Source organism: Nomascus leucogenys, chromosome 16 (assembly GCF_006542625.1).
Source record: "Nomascus leucogenys isolate Asia chromosome 16, Asia_NLE_v1, whole genome shotgun sequence".
In the NCBI taxonomy this organism is placed as follows: Eukaryota; Metazoa; Chordata; class Mammalia; order Primates; family Hylobatidae; genus Nomascus; species Nomascus leucogenys.
Genome location: NC_044396.1, coordinates 53060894 through 53077925, shown reverse-complemented (window position 1 = coordinate 53077925; position 17032 = coordinate 53060894).

Genomic DNA, 17032 nt, shown 5'->3' with positions numbered 1-17032 from the left:
TTTTTTTTTTTTTTTTGAGACGGAGTTTTGCTCTTGTTGTCCAGGCTGGAGTGCAATGGCATGATCTTGGCTCACTGCAACCTCTGCCTCAGCCTCCCTAGTAGCTGGGATTACAGGTGCCTGCCACCACACCCGGCTAATTTTTGTATTTTTAGTAGAGATGGGGCTTCACCACGTTGGCCAGGCTGGTCTCAAACTGCTGACCTCAGGTTATCCACCCACCTTGGCCTCCCAAAGTGCTGGGATTACAGGCACCATGAGCCACCATGCCTGGCCGCATATTCTTAACTGTAGGAGTGAACATTAGATATTCTGCCATTTTTTATTTTTTAAAAATTTTAAATTTACAGAAAAGTGACAGAGTACACAAAGTTTTATGTACCGTTTTATTTTACCCAGACTTCCCAAATGTCAACATTTTTCCATTTATTTTTTCTCTAAAAAAGTTTTCTTCTGAATTAATTGAAAGTTGAAGGTATGGCCAGGCGCCGTGGCTCATGCCTGTAATCCCAGCACTTTGGGAGGCCAAGGCGGGCAGATCACCTAAGGTCAGGAGTTTGAGACCAGCCTAACCAACATGGAGAAACCCCGTCTCTACTAGGAATACAAAATTAGCCGGGCATGGTGGCACATGCCTGTAATCCCAGCTACTCGGGACGCTGAGGCAGGAGAATCGCTTGAACCCAGTAGGCAGAGGTTGCAGTGAGCCAGGATCGCACCATTGCACTCCAGCCTGGGCAACAAGAGTGAAACTCTGTCTCAAAAAAAAAAAAAAAAAAAAAAAGAAAGTTGCAGATATGATGCTGCTTTATTTCCATAGACTTGGTTGTTTTTTTCTTAAGGATACAAAATAATTAGTCTCATATAAAATTATGTAAATATCAAAATTAGAAAATTATCAAAACCAGAAAATTTAGTCTCATAGAAAATTATATAATTATCAAAATCAGAAACTTAAACTGCTATGATACTATAATCTACAGAACTTATTCAAAGGTATCAGTTGTACCATTAATGTCCTTTGTAGCAAAAGAAAAACAATTTTTTGTCTAGGTCCTGGATCCAATCCAGAATCTCCAATTAATTTAGTTGTTAGGTCTCTAGTCTTTAGTCTCCCTTAATCAGGAAGTTTCTTGGTTTTGTCTTCATGGCCTTGACAATTTTGGAGAGTATAAGCCAGTAAGTTTTTATAGTGTCCCTCTTTTTTATTTCCTCTAATGTTTTCTTGTTAGTTTCAGGAATCTCACTGAAGATCAGTTGAGTCCTTAGGCATCCTAACAAGAGGCACGTGATAACTCTTTATCCCTTTACTGATGCCATTGAAGAAAAATAACTTTTCAGATGAGAAGTTAGAGGACCCATTATTTAATCAACATTTTCATTGTTGATAATTGCTAGCAGGAGATCATTTCTACTAGCAGCAATTGCCTGACTGACCTCCAGCAGGAATTCTTAATGACAAAAAACTGTCATCAGTTAGAACCTGCATATACAAGGGGTATCAGCAAGAAGTAACCCCTCCACCGCCACCTACCCAGGGCAAGCATTCCGGAGAGACACTCCCACCAAGTGCTATACCCAAAAGAGACACAATTTAAGCTTCGGAAGGGCAGAAACTATGTCCTCTTTATCATTCTGTTCTCAGCACTCAGCATAGAACCTGGCACAGGGCAGATACTTAGCAAACATTTGTGAATAAACCTTGAATCTCCTTCTGGCACCTATGCTTCCTAACAAAAAGTCTACCTTTCTCCCTTTGTAAAAACCAAACATGATGAATGACAGAATAGGTACTCAAAAAACTGTTGGGTTGGAGAGAATGAATCTAACTTGGGAAATTTGTTTTTAAGACCTTATTTCCAGAATAAAGTTTGTTTTGTTTTGCATTTAACAGCTGATCTTTAAAGAAGTAACGTCTGACACAGGGTATCAACAGTACCAACTGAGCTGGGTACAGTGGCTCATGCTTTTAATACCAGCACTTTGGGAGGCTGAGGCAGGAGGATTGCTTGAGGCCAGGAGTTTGAGACCAGTTTGGGCAACACAGAGAGACCCTGTCTCTACAAAAAAAAAATTAAAAATTAGCCAGGCACAGTGGCACGCGCTTGTAGTCATAGCTACTCAGAGGGCTGAGGTGGGAGGATAGCTTGAGCCCGGGAGGTTGAGGCTGCAGTGAGCCTACACCAGCCTAGGCGACAGAGCGACACCTTGTCTCAAAAAATAAAAGTAAAAATAAAAGTATCACTTGGAGTTATTGGTTAATTTGAAAGGGACTTTAGGGAGAAATGTACCTGGCTTCTAGAGTCCTAGTGCACAGCCAGCTTCCTTGTGGATGCCTGTCCTGAGGACTGCTGGGCTGGCGCTTGTTCATAGGCATCACATGGATCTGGGCTTTTCTGACCTCCACGGGGGCTTGTTTTAGTATTTCCAGCCCATGATCAGAGTGTTACATCTATCTTCACAGGCTTATTCGTAGTCCCAGAATTTTGTCATAACTTAAGTCTTTGAGAATGAAGAGAGCTCCTCTTTGGGATGTTTTGGTATGATCTGGTTGGCCTGAGACCACAGCTACATTGACCTGGTAACATACAGTGCATGGACTAAGCTTCTAGGGCCTTGGTGGGGTGTGTGTGTCTACACATAAGTGTGTGTGAGAGAGGGAGGTGGAGGCAGAGTTGGAGACAGAGTTTAGACCAAGTGCAAGCCTGCCAGTTCTGATTTGGAGAGAGCAGCTCCTGAAAAAAACACCATTCAACTGTTCCCAGACTGATAATGAGGCTCAAGAAAAAAAAGCGCTAGAACAGTAATTCCTAAACTAGAATCACCTGGAGAGCTTTTAGAACTCCTGATTCCCCAGCAGCACTCAGACCTCCGATGTGTCAATATCTGAGGTGGGACCACCAAGGTAGCATTCCTTTAAGCTCCTCTGATGATTCCAGTGCAGTCGAGTTTGAGAACCAGAGCACAAAACAGGTCACAGATGAGGAGCTGTAGGACTGCACTGTCCAATACAGCAGCTGCTAGCCGCCACGTGGGGCTATGGAGCTCTTGAAATGTGGCCAGACTGAATTAAGATGTGCCATAAATAAAAGGCGTACAACGCACACTGAAATATGGACCTAGTTTAAAAAAAAAAATGAATGTAAAAATATCACTGATGATTTTTAGTATCATGTTGAAATAATGCTTTCAATATATTGGGTTAATACAACATTAAAATAATTTTACCTCTTTTTGCCATTTTAAAATGTAGCTATTAGAAAGTGTTACATTACATATGTGGACTACATTATATTTCTACAGTGCTATTTCAGAAAATCAAATTATTATAAGCAAATATATTACTCCTATTTAAAGAGATCCTCTGCGTCTTTTAGGAATACAGTCAGCTTCATCTAAGAAAAACCCACCTGCAGTGGCTTAACCAAATAGGAATGAATTTTTCTCCAAAAACAAGAGTCAGGGTTTTCAAATTGCATAAATGGTGGCTCCTCGGGTCTCCAGGGACCCGGTCTCCTCCTGTCTGTCCATCCTCCAATTGCTTCATTGCGGCAGAGTGTTGGTTCTATCTCTAGGTATCTGGAAATTTCTGGACCCATTACCAAGGATTCTCACAGGATAGGTCCTGATGGAACCCAGGAAACTGCATTTCAAATGGGTAATCTAGGTGCTTCTGATGTGTGTTGTTTGAGAAAAAGTGCCCTAAGTGTAGACTCTGTTAACATAAGGCAGCAAAACACAGTGGTTAAGAGCCTTGACTCCGGAGCAGCCCATCTGACTCTGCCGCTGGCTGTGTAATCTTGGACAGGTTTCTTAACCACTCTAGGGCTTTGCTTCCTCATTTTTAAAGTGAGGGTGATAATAGCACTGACTTTATAGGGTTATACCAAGTATTAAATGAATCAATACCTTGTAAAGTGCTTGGTCCCTAGGAAATATGATAGAAATATTTGTTAATAAATGAAAAAATTAAATATAAAGTGACTTCAGAGTATAAAGCTCACACATAAAACACAAAGCAAAACCCAGACCGAGGTGTGTCTGATTCAAAAGGAAAAATACGAGTCACTTTTAGAGTCAGACAGTTGATCGCTTACAGAGCACAAAGAGCAGTAAGCTGAGAGCCAGCTCCACAGGTTCCTGGTCCCACACACAGAAGGGAAGACACAAAAGTAACAGGGGCGGATGCCATGAAAGTTGTGGGTGCCCTGTTACTGAGGAGCCACTTACAGACTGCAGCAAGGTGGTTTCTTGTTCTGAGGGGTACAGGGCAGAAAATCCCACGCTTCATCAGAACCTAGAGGCCATGAAAAACTGATCGCTGTGGCGGCCCTCCTGAAGCGGCTACTGTGAATACACCAGCTGCAGCCACGAAGGCGCGGCTGGGGCTCCAGGCTCCACGGAGCTGGCGGGAGCCGGGAAGAGGCCGAAGCCCCGCCCCCTTCTGAGTCGGCGGGGGCGGAAGCCCCGCCCCCTTCTGAGTCGGCGGGGCGGAAGCCCCGCCCCCTTCTGAGTCGGCGGGGCGGAAGCCCCACCCTCCTGCGCAGCTGCAGCTGCCTAGCCAAGGCTCCCAAGCCCGGCATCCCTGTGCTCTCGGGGCCCCGGGAAGTCACCCTTCCTCTGCAGGCTCAGAAGTGCCTGCTCCAGATGCGTGGTTTCTCCTGACTCCCAGTGTCTGCTCCGGGACGGAGCAAAGTTTTGGCCAAGTCCGGGCGCTTTGCAACCCGGCCGGGTGTGCGTACACTCGGGGCAGCGCTGCCATGCCAGCCCCCTGCCGCCTCTGCCTCCTCCAAACTTTGGGTGCCAACGAGCACGGGGAGGAAGGCTGAAAGGGGCCTGCAAGTCCCCCATGGCTCGGATAACCAGGGCGCCGCGGTGGATAAACCTGTCAATGGCAGCAGGAGGCAGATAGGTTCCTGGGTGGAAAGGGGCGGTCCCGGTGAAGCCCCACTTTCAAGACAAGGACGACCTGAGGCCTGGGGCCTGTCGGTTCCCAGTGGAGTCCACCGCGGGAGTGAGAACTTTTGGTGTTTTTTCCAGCCCCGCCCATGGCCACCCATGGACCAATCAGCACACACTTCCTCCCTTCAAAACCCGTCAAAGTCCCAGACTCAGCTAGACTCGCAGAGAGAAGTCAGGATGACCTGCTTGCGGATAAGAGCTTCTCACTCCGGGTCTCCTCTCCCCTGAGAGATGGACACTTCTCAGGACCACCTGCCTGCAGAAAGGAATTACCCACTTCAGGTCTCCTGAGAGCTGGTCTGTCACTCAATGAAGCTCCTCTCTGCCTTGCTCACCCTCCAGTTGTCCATGTACCTCATTCTTCCTGGACTTGGAACAAGAACTTGGACCCGCTGAATGGCGGGACTGAAAGAGCTGTAACACAAACAGGGCTGAAACACGCCTCCCACCCCACTCACCATGTTGCAGGCGACTAGGAGAGAAGAACTGCTACCTTTTAGGGAGCCCAGACCCAGGAGCTCCCCGAGCCAGGGCTGTGACACCCTGTTTGGGGCTCTGCAGTTCCTGTTGTCTCCAAGCTTCTGGGTGCCACCACGTTGCCCGGTGCCTGCAGTAGAAGCGCTTGCGATACGCCTGATCCAGCTGCAGCCTCACATGGAGCAGGTGCCTGGGCCAGCACCTGGAACTGTCCTTTCCGGCACAGCCCATACACCTGGCAGCCCATACACCTGGCTGTGCACAGTGGCCGGACCCTGTGCTTGCTCACACATCCCTTGCTGCTCAGCACTTGGCTTGCCCTTGGCAGGTGTGGGATCCGGGCCGGTATGGTGAGCCAAGCACAGCCTGCTGGGCTGAGTGGGCAGAACAAGCCCAGGGGGCCCAAACAAAACTCGGGCAAAGACACCACTGGCCGCAGAGGTTTCCAGCTGAAAAAGTGACACCCCAAGAATCCTGTGACAAAACTGTCTCCTGAGAGCCTTCCAGGGGACATAGGGAGGTGAGTAGGGGATGGCCTCATAGCAGCTTCATAGAGGTCTCCCTGCCTCTGCGTTCTGGGAGGATCCCGAGGTATTCTGCCAAGACACAGAGAAGCTGTGACGCAAGCCTTTGCCCATATGGGTAACATGCAGTGGTGCTAAGGCACCATGGCAGAGCCATTGCCTGCACAGAGCCATGTAGTCTTGGGCAAGAAGGGATTTGGTTAAATAAGGAATAAATCATACCCTAAAAACACAATGGCCATTTGGATAGAATCATGATGTACCTTGTAGGGAGGATGTGTTTTTGTTTTTCCTGGAAGTTTATATTGCATTAGTCACCAGAAGAGTGACATCTGGTTCTAAACAAACTGGAAGGTCATACTGGATACAAAATGAGAAATGAGTCTTGTCAGGCCTAGCGTGCAGGTCTGGGAGTAGAGAGACCTTAGCAAGGATCATAGATCCTGAAAAGCCACTGCGGTGGTGAGGAGAAAACATTTGGGCATTGCTGTGGGGTGTCACTTGGTACAACCAACTCAGAGGACAATTTGGCAATATCCCTTCAATTTCAAAGGCACACACCCTGACAACCGAGCAATCTGCTTCTGGGAAGGTTTCCTGTAGAAATACTCATATACCAAAGTTATTCAATGCAGCTTTGCTTAAATAGCACATGACTGGAAACCACCTATATCTCTATCAGTCTACTGAACACCACACAGCCATAAAAAGAAAGAGGAAACTTTTTATGTTTTCACATGAAAAAGCCTACAAAATATATTGTTAAGTAAAAGAAGCCAGGTGGGCTGGGCACGGTGGCTCACACCTGTAATCCCAGCACTTTGGGAGGCTGAGGCGGGTGGATCATGAGGTCAGGAGATGGAGACTATCCTGGCTAACACGGTGAAACCCCATCTCTACTAAAAATACAAAAAATTAGCTGGGTATGGTGGCGGGCGCCTGTGGTCCCAGCTGCTGGGGAGGCTGAGGCAGGAGAATGGCTTGAACTCGGGAGGTGGAGCTTGCAGTGAGCCGAGATTGCACCACTGCACTCCAGCCTGGGTGACAGAGTGAGACTCCATCTCAAAAAATAAAAAATAAAAAAAAATAAAAAATAAGCCAGGTGCGGGACAGTGAGTATATCAATTGTGAGAAAAAAAAAAACAAAAAGCAAAACAAATAGATTTGCTTATATATATATTAAATATCTCCGAAAAAAATATACAAGAAACTGATATATTTTGTTGCATCTCAGAAGAACCGGGTACTTGTGGGGAAAAGGTGGGAGGAACAGTCTCTTGAAAATGTTGTATTTTTGACCGGGCGTGGAGGCTCACGCCTGTAATCCCAGCTCTTTGGGAGGCTGAGGCAGGCGGATCACGAGGTCAGGAGATTGAGACCATCCTGGCTAACACGGTGAAACCCTGTCTCTTCTAAAAATACAAAAACAAAATTAGCCAGGCGTGGTGGCAGGCGCCTGTAGTCCCAGCTACTCGGGAGGCTGAGGTGGGAGAATGGCGTGAACCCAGGAGGCAGAGCTTGCAGTGAGCCAAGATCACGCCACTGCACTCCTGCCTAGGTGACAGAGTGAGACTCCGTCTCAAAAAAAGAAAAAAAAAAAGAAAATTTTGTATTTTTGACCCATGTTTGTAAATTATGACTACAAGTGGCTAAAACAGTCTTCGAAAATAATGTATTATGTGATGGCAAGCATTCGTCATGGGCCATTGGAGAGAGGGTCCGGCCTTAGTCTCACCTCCCACTCATCACTTGTGTGTTTGCACAAGTGATAACTTTCTTGCCTCTGAGTTTGGTTTCCTCATCTGTTTAAAGGATTCTTTTTTTTTTTTTTTCTTTTTTTTGAGACAGACTCTCTTACTCTATCTCCTAGGGTGGAATATAATGGCATGATCACAGCAGCCTTGAACTCCTGGCCTCAAGCAATCCTGTCACCTCAGCTTCCCAAGTAGGTGGGACTACAGACATGCAACACTACACCAGGCTAATTTATTAGTAGTAGTAGTAGTAGAGACCGAGTCTTGCTATGCTTCCCAGGCTTATCTCAAACTCCTGGGCTCAAGCGATCCTCCCACCCTGGCCTCCCAAAGTATTGGGATTACAGGTAAGAGCCACCGTGCCTGGCCTGTTAAAAGGATTCTAATAATGGGCTTTGGAATCAGACATCCTCCTAGAACAGGAAGGAGATTTGTAAGGAGCTGGGATTCCAAAGACAGAGCTTCAGAAGCCAGGCTGGTAATGGCTTTTGCTATTGCTCTGAGTGCCTGTTGCTCATCAGGTGTCCAAGTTGAAGATGTGAATAAAAAGAGAGAGAAAGCTGGGCTCAGTGGCGTGCACCTGTAGTCCCAGCTACTTGGAGGCTAACGTGAGAAGATTGCTGGAGATCACAAGTTGTGTCAAAAAAAAAAAAAAAAAAAAAAAAAAGAGAGAGAAAGAGAAAACCCTTACTTACTTATTCATGTCATCTCTATTTCCTCGGAATCCAGTGTCTGTCACTACAAAGACTCTTAGCCTAGAAGAAAGAAAAAAATTCACTGTGGATTTATCCACCAATGTCCAGAGGACCATTAGACTTTCACAATAAAAATAATACAGAGAGGGGCCGGGCGCGGTGGCTCACGCCTGTAATCCCAGCTCTTTGGGAGGCCGAGGCAGGTGGATCACGAGGTCAGGAGATCGAGACCATCCTGGCTAACATGGTGAAACCCCATCTCTACTAAAAATACAAAAAATTAGCTGGGTATGGTGGCGGGCGCCTGTGGTCCCAGCTGCTCGGGAGGCTGAGGCAGGAGAACAGCGTGAACCCAGGAGGCGGAGCTTGCAGTGAGCCGAGATTGTGCCACTGCACTCCAGCCTGGGCGACAGAGCAAGACTCCATCTCAAAATAAATAAATAAAATAATAATAATACAGAGAAAAAGGGTAATATCAAAGAATATTTTCCCGTCTCACATTTAAAACACATGCAGCCCATACTTTAACCAAGAGTTTGCAAGCCCATGATCAAATTTCCTCTAAAACATAATAAGGACAGACATTAAAAACCCGAGTTTACGTGAGTGCCTGTGTTTGCTGGTCCTTTAGGATCAGCATTATAATAACCCTGTATTTGTGTAGCATTTTGAAATTTTCAAACAGTTTCATTGGCTGCGCATGGTAGCTCCTGTGTGTAATCCCAGTACTTCGGGAGGCTAAGGTGAGAGGACTGCTTAAGGCCAGAAGCTTAAAATCATCCAGGGCAACATATTAAAACCACATCTCTAAAAAAATAAATAGATAAAATAAAATTAAAAAACAACATTTTCATAATCAGGATTATTCCTTACTTCTTACAACTGCCCTGTGAGATCGACAGGGTTGATATAAATCTTCCTGTTTTGATACTGAAGAAACTAGGCAAGTTAACTGGCTGGCCCCTAATCAAACATCCAAGGCTTGCCAAGCAACGCTGGAGCCTGGATTGGAAGGAGGGTAGGCCAGGTAAAGCTGGGGTGGACAGAGCTTGGGGAGTGGAATGAGGAAGGCATGTCTGGATGAAGCCAAGGTTTGTGTGGAAAAGCAGAGGGTGATAGGTATGGAGGGGCAGGCGGGAGCAGAGCCCAGAACACATGCAAGGCACTGGCTGTTCCTACAGGTGAGTGACTGATATCCCCAAGCTCTAGGGAGGGAGGGTCCAGGTCCTGCAGTGCCTGGGGAAGAGGGCAGCAGAGAGTCTCTAGCACCCCTTGCTGGCTTCCTTCCTAGCTAAGGGCAAAGCTGATAAGCACTAAGAAGGCTAAAGATGCCTCTTCTCCCAGATTTACATGTACTATGCTAAAGAACTCCTAAAATTCCCACCCTTCAAGATGCAAAGGAATTATCAGTACACCCCAAAATGGTGGGATTTCAGACAGCAGAGAAGGTGATATTTTGTGCTCTCCCTAGCATCTCATGAATCATACCACTGAAGGGCTCTCTAGGGCCCTTGTATATAAGGCCAGTCTTGTGGCTTAACGTGACAAATGGGAACCGTCCTGAATGGAAAAGCTCCAAGGTGACAGAAGGCATCTCTGCCCCTGCTTCTCCCCCGGCCCCTTTCTGTTAGAAGTCACCACCAGGAGGAGAGGGACACCTGCTGCATGAACTCCAGGCTGTTCTGCTGGGAGAAAAGGTCAGGAGAAAGAACTGTCACCTGCCAGACCTCAGCCTCAGAGAAGGGAGTCATGGTCTCCTCTCTGTTCGTACTTCACTGAACTGTTGAGCCTCAGGGCTGAAGAAAATGACCTCGTCCAACTACCCATCTGATGTAAGAATCACATGTTCATTCATTCATGAATTCACTCATTCATTCATTGATTTATCCATCAGTTTTTTGTTTGATTGATTGGCTCATTCATTCTTTCAACATCTAATGAGTAGCTTACTCTGGCCCAGGCAATGCAGAAAAGTTGAATAAAAGGCACAGAACCTTATCACTTGATCAGGATTCAAGCACAACTATTATTTAACAGTAGATTGCAGTGTCAGTGTCAGATTTTAAAGAGATAGAGAAAAAAATATCGTAAGGTAATTTCAACAATGAGGCACAGATGGAGGGTTCTAAGCCACCACGTGTACCATTTTTCCCAGGTGGTCATTTGGACTCTGCCTGGACCTCCAGGACCTGCATCTCCTGCCTGTTGATTTGCAGGGCTTTCTCACCCTCAGAGTTTCCCTCCACTTACAGACAGAAATTGGTTCCTGTAGTTTCTGTCCCATAGGTGCTCTTCTGGGGCACCATCCAGTTAGGCCTCTTTTTGTTATTTGGTTGTTGGGTCCCCAGGGGACAGACATTTTCTTGGGTTGGGGAAGGCATATCCACTTTGGTTTCCCCTCATTGATTTATTTAAGAGAAATATTCACCATCAAACCCCTTGTTTAATCCAGGGCTCCAATGACTTTTAGCTACAGAAATTAAGACTTTGTTATAGCTCCTTCAGTGAGCAATCAGTTTGTAGCTTCCCTTTTTCCTTTGTTACACTCAGACTCCAACTTTCCTTCACAGTCTCTTGGGGATCCTCAGAAGATAATTCTACCGCTAAACTTCCTTTATCTTCTATTGCTAATGATTAACCACAGCAGCTCCAGGAAGCAAGAAGTGCTCCTTAAAAATACACGCATAGGCCAAAAAGAAAGGTACGCCTAGAATTCTACACATCCAAAGTCTTATCTCCCCACCTCTCCAAAGGGAGCAGCCACTCTTAGTTTGGGTAGGCAGCTTAATATTCGTTTCCCAGCCTCCGAGCACCACTTACTCTAGAGGTGGCTGAGAGCAGGTGGCAGATCTGGGAAGTGCCTGAGAGCTCCCAAGAGTGGGTGGCTGCTCCCCAGAGGATGCTGCCTGAGTCGCGGTTCAGAGAATGATGACACATCAAAGACAGAAGGGGCCTCATCTTCAAGTTCAACCCTCTCATTTTGCAAATGAGGAAGCTGAGAAGCCAAGAGAGGAGGTGATTTGCTCAAGGTCACATAGCTGATGAACAGAGAGGAGGGAAATATCTGCAGGAAAGACGTGGATTTCCAGAGCATTGACATATGCTTTAAGGTACAGCTGCACACCTACCATCCCCAGCCCTGTGGTTTCCTTGGATAGAAAAAGATCCCTTTGTAGAGACAACTGCCTTCCAGCTCACACTGGGACACTAGAGGACTTGAACTGCCTTTATTTGTTGGTCATCATCCTTCTAAGCATAGGATCGAAACCTGCACGGCTCAATATGGTAGCTACTCACTGTATGTGATTCTTAAGAAGTTGAAATGTGGCTGGTCCAAACTGAGATGTGCTAGATTTTGAAGACTTACTATAAAAAAAAGAATGTAAAATGTCTCCACCACCACACCTGGCTATTTGTTTTGTTTTTTGTTTGTAGAGACAGGGTCTCTCTGTGTTGCCCAGGCTGGTCTCAAACTCCTGGGCTCAAGCAATCCTCCTGCCTTGGCCTCCCAAAGTGCTAGGATTACAGGCATGAGCCACCTCACCTGACCTGAAATTAATTTAAATGATATGTTTTCTTTAACCCAATATATCAAAAATATTATTTCAACGTGAACTCAACATTAAAAATGTTAATAAGGTACATTATAATTTTTGTTATACTAAGTCTTTGAAACCCAGTGTAGATCATACACTTACAGCACATCTCAACTCAGACTGGCGTATGTCGGGAGCTCTGTAACCACACTTGGCTAGTGGCTATTGTATTAGACTGCGAGATTCATAAAGGTGGCCTGTTACCACCTACGATATTGAAAGGATGTGCCAGCCACCTTCTTGGCCTTATCTCCAGGTGTTGGATGTTTTTTCTGACAGCATCCAGAGCTTCATGTGAAATAGGTGGGCCCTGGGGACGTCAGGAAAGGAAGCATTCATGTAGTGGATCCCAAGGTGTGCGGTGGGGCCAGAGTATCCGGGATGGAATCGTCACAAGGTATCTGGGATCATTAAATGAGATGATACACATCGTGTCTAGCATAGCATCTGGTGACAGGGAATGCTCTGTGTTCATTCCTTTCTTCCCCATCCCCCCAACCCACATTTGCTGCAGCTTGGCTGGCTTCTCCTGTCGAGGGAGTTACCCAGATGAGTCATCTGCACGGCATGGCAGTGACTCACCCAGCAACGGGTGAAAGCACTGCCGGCTGAGAAACCCTTTTCAGAAACTTCCCACGTTTTTGGTGCTTACTCATCCAGAACTCTCTGCAGCCCACAATGGGATTCGAACTGCTTCCTCCTTCCCCCTATGCTCAGAAAGGCTGAGAAAAGGAAAAGCAAATCAGATTCCCTAAGCCCCCTTGAGCAGATGAATTTCCCTAAGACCCAAGCAGCAGCTGGAAGGCACAACTGCACTGTCCACTCCGCAGGGGCCTGGAGGTGCCCCCCAACCCTGGCCAAACCCTCCAAAGCCAACCCTTCCCCTGGGCTCCTCGAAGTGCTCATTTGAAAAAGGAGGAAGTGAGGTCACAGAGGCTGATAAGAGATGGCCACATGCCTCATGAAAAACGCACATGCACGAGAAAACATCATGACACATCAGGGCAGGTCAGATGGTCCGAACTTCCTGCCATCCCGCTGTCCCCGCTGCTGCTTGTCCTGAGTGGCCAGTGCCCACACCACATGAGTTGCTATTTGAATAGTGCCTCTGGGTGAAGACGCCCTCACTGAGCCTCTCAGGTGCCTCCAATGCACTGTGACTGTTCAGACTTCCGGGCCTCATACCTGCGACTTGCTTGCCAGAGAGGCCCCTGTTTTCCTTCCCATTTCTCCTCTTGTCTCTTTTCCACCAGATTAGAAAACAAAAACAAAGCAAAACAACCTTCCCCTATAACTTGCCTGTCCCGCACCCTTGGAAGAGGAACTGCGTTAGACTCTCTCACTCTGCTGGCCTGACAGGGAACGGTCACCTGAGCCAAAGACAGCAATGCTCACTGGCTGACTAGTGACTGGGTGGCCTGGATTGAAGAACTGAGCTGGATCAATCCGAGTGCTGTTTCTCTCTAGAATTTGAATTAACTCTACAAATGGCCAGGGAATGATCAAACAGACAAAAGCAAAATGAAGGGCATTAGAAGTTTATCTGAACTGTAGGCTTGGGGGCTATGGCCACCGTTTCCAGATCATTTACAAGCTGATGAGTGCGTGGAAGGGGCTGATGTACAGAGACTGAAACAGCAGAGACTCACAGAGGGAATCGGGGTGGGGGGCTGCAGGAGGGGAAGGGGAAGGCCGGACTGTGGAGGGAGAAGATTCTAGACTTTTCAGTGTCCCTTTGCGGTTCAGTGACCCTGGGCTCCATGACTCATTTCCTGATCTTGGGCCCCATGAGTTCCCTCAGTCCTCTCAGTAAAAGCTTCTTTTTCACCTTTGCTAGTTTGAAGAGACGTTTATTCCTTGAAGCCAAAGAAAGCCATGTCTAGAGTATCATCCTCCGAGACTCAGATTGAACGCCCCGGCATGAGGAGACACCAGCTCTACCCGGGGCTCCTCTGTGCCTGCACAAGCCCCTGCCACTGCCCCACTGTCCCCGCAATCATCGCTTCACTTGACTCTCTCTCTCTCTCTGGGTTCTTAGCTCCTTCAAGGCAAGGGTACAGGTACGTCTTGCCTTGTCTTCCCAGCACCCAGCACAGCACTCGCTAAAGTTTTAGTTGCCCCACAGATGAGTGTTGATTGAGAAAATGAAGTGCACTAGTGTAAATCTCCACTCAAAATTCCTTACCTTTGTGTGGCCTTTATGGCCCAGGCTTTAAATGTATAGGTTACCTGATCAACCTTGCTATACGTTTTTATTTTGTTAGAATGATACAGATTTGAACCAGCTGCTGGGGAGTGTTTCTGGGGCTGTCCTTCACCCGACAAGTAAGTGCAGTGGGGAATAGAAAAGATGAGTGACTTGCCTGTCATCAGCCAGCTGGTGACATCATCATCTCTTGCCCCTGAATTTGGTATTTCATTAAGATTATGAAGAAATGCCCATAATCTACATCCATGTTTTTACCTCCACCTTAATGAATGAGTTGCAGTGGTTCCTCCAAAATGGTAAGATAATCCTTGAAGGCTTTTAGTCCCACCTCTGAGAGCCCTCACATTGCACCAGGGACCAAACAGTGAATCCAGGACAAGGTCTTGAAGGACATGGTCTCTCTAGGAACTGGGCAGCACTGCCAGCTCTTAGCTTCGCATCAGCAGGTGTCTCTCTGGCTGTTCTTCTGGGCCTGTACCTCTCACAGAACCATTGAGTCAGGCCTCTGAGCTCAATTCAGACTCAGCCATTCCATCCTCTTCTTCCCCAAAGCATTCCCCATCATGTCTCATCGCCACCAAGAATGCTACATGCAACAAGCAAGGTCTAGAAGCAAACATCATTCCTTCTCTGCTTATACTAGCCACATTTTCCCCTAAAGCACTAATGTGTGGGATGTTTTTTTCCTCAAAATATTACCCTTTAATCAGTATGCTCCTAATAAGAGAACAATTCTTTACAGAATTTTAAGTAGAATCCCCAAATTCTAAGCGTTCACATTTGGATTTTTTTCTGTGTATGAGATATAGGCCGGGCACAGTGGCTCATGCCTGTAATCCCACCACTTTGGGAGGCTGAGGCAGGAGAATCACTTGAGCCCAGGAGTTCAAGTCTAGCCTGGGCAACATAATGATACCCTGTCTCTACAAAAAATTTAAAAATGAGCTGGGCATGGTGATGTGCGCCTGTAGTCCCAGCTACTCAAGAGGCTGAGGTGGTGGGAAGATCACTTGAGCCCCGGAGGTTGAGGCTGCAGTGAGCTGTGATCACACCACTGCACTCTAGCCTAGGCAACAAAGAGAGACCTCATCTCAAAAAAACGGGGAGATCTAGAATACTAGAAACATATATATTAAACAAATATTCTGGGTACAATCCAAAAATTAATATGTTGAAAATCATCTTAGCATTTTGGAAAACTCAGAAAGCTACCAGGTTTGTCAAAAAGAATGGCTCATCCTATCATTCTGCACTCAGACCTCCATGATAGCTCCAGCACGCAGCATTTTTGACAAACGCAAACTGTTTCTTAAAGCTCCCATATAAGGGGGAAGAAATCTTTAAATTATAATCAAATTACAATAAATACATTTTATGTGCCACAAGTCACTATCTTTATTTTTTAATTGAGGCGAAATTCATACAACATGAAAATTAAACATTTTAAAGTGAACAATTCAATGACATTTAATACATTCACAATTTATGCAACCACCACCTCTATCTCATTCCAAAATAATTTCATTACCCCAGAAGGAAACCCCAAACCCATTAAGCAGCCACTTCCTATTATCCCCTGGGATCATTGCTTGTCCCCGCAGCCCCAGGCAGCAACGCATCTGCATTCTATCTCTGTGGATTTACCTATTCTGAATTATTTTTTAAACATTTAAAAAAAATTGTAATAAGACTCATATATCATAAAATTTACTATCTTAACCATTTTAAGTGTACAGCTCAGTATTGTGTTCATATTGTTGTGAAACAGATCTCCAGAACTTCATCTTGCAGAACTGAAACTCTGTAACCATTAAACAACTCCCCTTCCTCCGCCTCTCAGCCCCCAGTGACCACCATTCTACATACTTTCTATGTCTATGAATGTGACTACTTTAGATACCTCATATTAGTGAAATCCTACAGTCTTTGTCCTTTCCTATTCTGGATATTTGACATAAATGGAATCATACAATACATGATCTTTTTGACTGTCTTCTTTAACCTAGCATAATGTTGTCAAGGTTCATCCATGTTGTGGCATGTATCAGTACTTCATTCCTTTTTGTTGCCAAATAATATTCCATTTTATGGATGTAGCAGTTTATCCATTCATCCGTGGATGGACATTTGGGTTGTTTCCAATCTTTGGCTATTATAAATAATGCTGCTATGAACATTTGTGCCTAAGGTTTTGTGTGGATAGATGTTTTCATTTCTCTTGGTTATATACTTAGGAGAAAAATTACTGGGTCATATGGTAACTCCATGTTACCATCAGCTAGATTGTTTTCCAAATCAGCTGCATCCTTTGACATTCCTGCTAGCAATGAGTAAGGGTTTCAATTTCTCCACATCCTCGCCAACACTTGTAATTACTTGTATTTTTCATTATAGCCTTCCTAAGTGGGTGTGAAGTGATATTTCTTTGGGGTTTTGACTTGCATTTTCCTCATGGCTATTTGTACTACATATGTTTTGGTTAATGAAGAATAATGAATTAATGAATTCCATGAAAGCAACAGGAAACCAGAGGGGACTCTTGGCCCAGCCTTTGCCATCTTTTCTTTAGTGTCTGACTGAATGACTTTTCTCAGCTCTGGCCCACCAGTGTCTCTGGTGGCTCATTCAGTCATTAGAAACCAAGCAGATCACAATGCCCATCCAACCAACGCATCAAAAGGTCAGTCCCAGAGACTCAGGCCTGCAGGAATGTAGAAACAAAGAAGGGGACATTCTTTTCTTTATAGCTTTCAGCTAGAGGTGGAACTGTCCCTGTTAAGGGGCATTTTGGTTACAGAATGCCTGGGGTAAGAAG